At 39.5% G+C, this 5,823-nt stretch overlaps 1 long non-coding RNA gene across 1 annotated transcript; it reads left to right on the top strand.

Annotated features, from left to right (window-relative positions):
- The first annotated feature begins 548 nt into the window (after positions 1–548).
- LOC121142614 lies at positions 549–5,257 on the top strand. The gene is made up of 4 exons (XR_005879663.1): positions 549–609; positions 2,455–2,541; positions 4,538–4,630; positions 4,729–5,257. It is a non-coding gene; the product is annotated as an uncharacterized LOC121142614 (long non-coding RNA).
- Positions 5,258–5,823: the final 566 nt, after the last annotated feature.

The following is a 5,823-nucleotide window of genomic DNA, read 5'->3' as shown; positions in this document are numbered from 1 at the left end:
CAAGTTTGACAAACTGAGTTTGGTCCCAGGAGCTATGTAGTTGAAAGAGATAACCGACCCCCATGGGCTGTTTGACTTCTGAACAAACCCAGTGGCACATACCCCTCCAATAATGTGATAATTTTAAAAATCAAAAGAACACAAATTACAAAAAAATAGAGCATGTGTATGTTAAGTGCACACAGAGGAGAGAGGAACTAAGCCCCACTAGCCTTTGCAACGCTGTTTCAATTAAGTTGACCCTGGGTAATGTGTACTCTGGTTCACTTCCCTGTGGTCTCATAGGAAGCAAGGAGTCTGTGCACAGACGTGTGATACAACTAAGGGTCTTGATTTGCTGAATGCTTAATATCAGATTTAGAGATCATCCTAGGTTCGATGTTCTTCAAATTTTATTCTTTTTTTTCTAAACACAATTTAAAATGTGATGGTGCTATTTTTGGGTTCTAAAATAATTGACAATTTTCTTTTATTGTAGTGCTATGTGACAGAAGATGTTAAGTCACTTAGTGAAATTTGGAGCCTATTCTCCTCTTTCCTTCTTTTACAGATTTGGAAAGACTGTGGCCACCAAGTCTTTTAAGTGACATAGGAGGCTAGCGTGTGAAGGTATGCAGTATTTGCTTAATTAATCGGGATTGTTTTAGAACTTAGCAGAGGCAGCTGAGTACTGTATTTAAACAAACTAACTAGAATCCTCTTGATGGTCTCACTGTCTCACTTACATCTATGGTGTTGACCTTTAATGGCATCAGGGTCTCTCAGATGAGCACTGAGTACATGTTTTACAGTATTCTCTACTCTGTGCATTCAAGTCTCTTTTAATGTAAAGCTTGTTGTCTTAAACTCACTGACCGCGAGTCATTCTAAACCTATGTCTCTTCATTTCCTGACTTGCCTCTTGGCATTAATGTATTAATTCTCTCAGGAAGAATTTATTGTTTTTAAAAATGCAGCTATTGCTTCACGTCCTGGGGCAGAATGGGGAAAGACAAGAATTTGTAGTTATCTTAGAATCCAACAACAGCACCATCAACTTTGAAGCTGCCTCAGGAAAGAGTGCAAATATGAAGGGCATTGAACCCAAGATCTCCTGTTAACCTGGTGTTAAGCATTCAGCAAACCAACACTGGTTCAGATGTTTCCTTCATCCCTCAGTTCTATCTCTCCCTCCTTCCCTCCCTCCCTCCCTCCCTCCCTCCCTCCCTCCCTCCCTCCCTCCCTCTCTCTTTCTCTCTCTGCTCCACCCCACTCCTGTGACTGATTGCCCCAGAGCAGTTCCCCATGTCCAACCTGGATGGTTGCAACATCCCTTATCTGGTGCCCCTGTCTCTTCTTTCATCCATCTCTGGTCTTCAACCTCCTGCTAGCATTATCTTTTTAAGGCCAAAATCTGATCAAGTACTTCTACTTTCCATCCATAATCACCATTGTTTATGGTGATACACGATCTTTGAGTGGATTTGAAACACTAATCTGATTTCATGTATCTCTATAATCCCATTTTCCAGTTCTTTCTCCACTCCCCTCTAAACTTCTTCAAGAGACACTGTTAACTTGTTCTCTGTCCCCATGCTCCATGCCTATTCTCCATGTCCTGGCTTACAATGCTTTTTCTCACTTCCTTTGTCTTTATTGTTATTAAAAATATGCAATAAACTCACATTTCTCCAAATAGATGGAATATCTTTTCCATCATCACTTCTGTTTATTAAAGTGCTAGTCATGCTATGAAGATGAAATATGTGTGCCCACCTATCCTACTATAGATTATGATCTTCTAAAGGAAATGTCTGCAAACTTTTCCTTAAAGGACCTTATAGGCCAGTCAAGTGGATATTATTATGTCAACCCGTCAACTCAGCTGTCTACTGAAAACATTCATAGAACAACAGCAACAACAAAAAGAATTAAAATTCATAGACACCAAAGTAAAAGTGAAAAAAACCTTGTTTCCACAAAAGTGTACAAATATGAACACTTGAATGTAATATAATTTTTGTAACAATGAATAGTTCTCTTCTTTTTCTTTTCAGACAACCATTCAAAACCTTAAAACTATTCTTAGATCATACAAACAAGACCTTATCCTATGTTCTGTATTTTGATCACCCCTTTCCCAAATGACAGGTTGTTTCATATTTGTTTCATATTCATAGTTTCAGTACCATTGGTAACTAACATCATACCCAGCACTAAATGAATGTTCATCAAATTCAATGCATGGAAACAAATATAGATCATTTTATGGTATCTTCCATCACAAACTGTGGTGCTGTGATAGAAACTATTCATTAGTTAAAAAACCCGTTTTAATTTCATTCCCTGTGAAAAATCTTTCTGAAGTATGTGATTCCATTTTATGCCCTAATAAGTAAGACTTAGTGAATATATTTAACCATTGTGTTTCAGTTCCCCAAGACATAATAAATGATAAGAATTCTGTGTTGCCAGGTAACATAGACAGAGAAGCTAGAGCAAATTGAACCCCGAATGCCTACAGATGAAGATACTCCGGAAAACGCCTTTTTGATGCAGGAAGTAAGTATGAGATATGCTAATTTTGTAGTTCTCTCTCTTTCTTTTGGTGCACAGAAACTGAATGAATGCAGAAGAAAAAGAAACTAACTTATGATGTTATTGGCTGGATTCCTAACATAGGGATGGGAGGGTGAGGGCTGGGAGGGGGTCTTTCCTTTCTTTCCTTCCCTTTCCTTCCTTTCCTTTCTTTTCCTTTCCTTTCTTTTTCTTCCAGCATGGTGCCATGGGAAGAACATTCATCTAATTGGATAAGCTCAGTCTCTACTCTACAAAATATTTTTAAAATAATGATTTTATTTCTTCTTTGAAACTTTCATGCATGTATATAGTGTATTTTGATCGTATCTACTCAGCACTCTCTTCTTCCAACTTCCTTCCTGGGACACCCCAACCTGTCCCTCTCCTAACTTCACATCCTCTCTTATGATAAAAATAACGGTTATTGCTAATTGTAAGCTTGAGTCCAACTCTTAGTAGTGACATATCCACATGGGTGTGGAGCCATCCCCAGGGGCATGAGTAGCCTCCCAGCAGCTATGCTCCTAATAGAGAATGACTCTGTCTCCCTCAGCACCCAGTAACTGACAATAACTCTTACTTTAGAGGTGGGGCTTGGGGATCCTCTCCCCCACATGCTGGAACTTGAATTACCTTGATCTTGGGCAGGTCTTAGACAGGCAAGCATAGCTGTTGGTAGTTGATGTTTCCCAGGAGCATGCTGTGTATCCAGAAGATAGCATTTTACAGTTCTCTTTCTCACCCTCTGCTACTTACATTCTCTGCAATAGAAATTGTTAAATAATGTTCATATTAATCCCACAAAACTGCAATAGATTTAGTACAACACACATTGGACAGGTCTGCATAGATGGCATGCTTAGTGGGACGGGCTCACTCTACTTACTATGGCCATCTAATTATCCATATATTCAGAATTTGGTTTCATCTTTTACATTTTCCATCATTTCATTAAGGAAAGACCTCAGACAATGATCTTGATGCACCTTTGCATTGCTTTTATTTTTATAAATACAACTCAAGGGAGAGAAGAAAATTAAGCAAAGGACCCTGTGTGTCCCTGTATTTGACTTATCTGTGCTTGGATTGCCATCTTGGGAGAACTGCTATTATCTGGTCAATGAAATCTTGGACAAAATATAATCTGTGATAGAAAGTTCTAGACAAGTATAGGCTCGATTCTGTGGGCACTTCCTTCTGTTCAAGACACAGAGTATGGAAATACGTCCTAGTGGTCACGTGGGGAACACAATTTGAGAGACTGTCTGAAGGATCCTTTGATAAAACCCGTCTTATTCTACGTGATAATGCATTTGAGATTTCCTAAGAATTCAGTCTTTGGGGTTAAACATGCTCTCATCATACTCTGTTCTATATATTCACTCACAGGCATCTATCTAGTGCCAGTGAGGCACAAATAAAACTCTGAAATAAAACTGATTGAGCTATTTAGATGTCGCAGTTCTCCTAGAGAAACCTAATAATGACAATAATAGCTGACACCATACCTTAGACACTGCACAGAATAATTTATAGGTATGTTCTTACCTACTTAGCATAATAAACACAAAGGAGACATTTAACACCTACAAGTCTGATCCCAAAAAAGTGGACAGTGTTTAAGGAACTGGAACAGTTTTGGCTATGAAGTAAACAGATTTTGTAAAAGTCAGCTAAGAGGCATGGGGCCTGTCCTTAAGAAGGGTTTGTATCCACAGTGAGACTCCATTGGATAACTCTGATTTTCCATTTGTGGAGGGTTAGCTTCTGGGTTGGGGATTGGGGATTGGGGCTTGTGTTCCTTTCTTCTCTCGCAATGGGATCACATCCGGTGCAGACCTGTTACAGGTCCTCTGCATTCTGCCAGAGTCTTTGTGAGTTAATACACACATCAATCTCCTGTGTTTAGATGGCTTTGTTTCCTTGGTGTCCTCCAACCCCTCTGGCTCTCACAATCTTTCTGCCTTCTCTTCCTCAGGGTTCCAATCGATATCTGACTGTATTTAAGGCCCACTACATGCCAGGGAACCCATGCCTGACACTGCTCAGCTGACTAAGAATCTGAGATTAGGTAGGCCAGGGACCTGGGGAAAAACCAAATGCTACTGTTTTGCTAAAGGAATGTAGCAATAAAATGACTCCTAATGACATTCTGCTGTATTCATATAGATCAGTGCCCTGCTCAGCCGGCATCAGAGGGGCTTCCTCATGCCCAGATGGGAACAAATCCAGAGACTCACAGCCAATGTGCAGAGAGTGAGACCTTGGAACACGCAGTTGTTTGTACCATGTTTGCCAGGTTTTTTGTTTGGTTGTTTGTTTTTTATCTTACAGGCCCTTTGTGTATATATTACAGCTTCTGGAACTTCCTGTTTTGAGTTTTTATGGGATACCTGTGTGTGTGTGTGTGTGTGTTTCTTCATCCATGTGTTTCTTGTGCTTTTTCTTTACTTTTTTTTCTTCTGCTCGTTTTGTCTTATCCCAATTTGTCTGTTTTTGTTTCATCTTATTTTACTTTACTATCATTATCTAAATGTCCATTTGTTTTATAGTAAGACAGAAGGGTGTGAATTCAGATGGGAGGAGACTTGGGAACAATCTGGGACGAGTTGGGGGAAGAGAAACTATAATCAAAACATTGACAAAAATAATCTATTTTTAGTGGAAGAAAAAAATGGAAGAAAAAAGTCAGTTAAGAGTTACCTTAGTTGCTGGTTTTTTTAATTTTAAATTGCATTTAACTAGTGTGTGTGCGTGTGTGTGCGTGTGTGTGTGTGTGTGTGTGTGTGTGGTCATGCAAGCTATGGCACACATGGAAGTCAGAGGGCAACTTGCCTGAGTCCATCTCTCCTTCTACTATGTGAGTCCTAGAAATCAAACTTAGGTGATCAGACTTGGCAGCAAGTGCCTTAATCCATTGAGCCTTTTGACCAACACAGTGTTTGTTATTCTTAATATTGTTCGTAATTTCTCCCCTTCTCACCAACTTTGCACTGTTTCAATGTTCCAGGGCTCAGTCCTTATCTTCACTTCTGTGTTATCTATTTCCTCTTTGGTACAAACACTTACCCTCAGTTTTGGCAACTGAATACATCTTCACAGTTCCTTACTTTGCTTTGTTTGTAAGACCTTTCTCCTAAATCCTAAACTTAGGTATCCAGTTCCATGTTGGAAACTGCTCTTGTGTAGCTTACAGATCTAACTTCAATGTGTTCAAATGAAAATTCCTGGGTTGCTCATGGACCCCAGACTGATAGCTGGGAA

This window comes from Mesocricetus auratus, unplaced genomic scaffold, assembly GCF_017639785.1.
Source record: "Mesocricetus auratus isolate SY011 unplaced genomic scaffold, BCM_Maur_2.0 Super-Scaffold_2245, whole genome shotgun sequence".
Taxonomy (NCBI): domain Eukaryota; kingdom Metazoa; phylum Chordata; class Mammalia; order Rodentia; family Cricetidae; genus Mesocricetus; species Mesocricetus auratus.
Note: the sequence above shows the minus strand (reverse complement) of the source record. Positions and strands in the feature narration are given on the sequence as shown.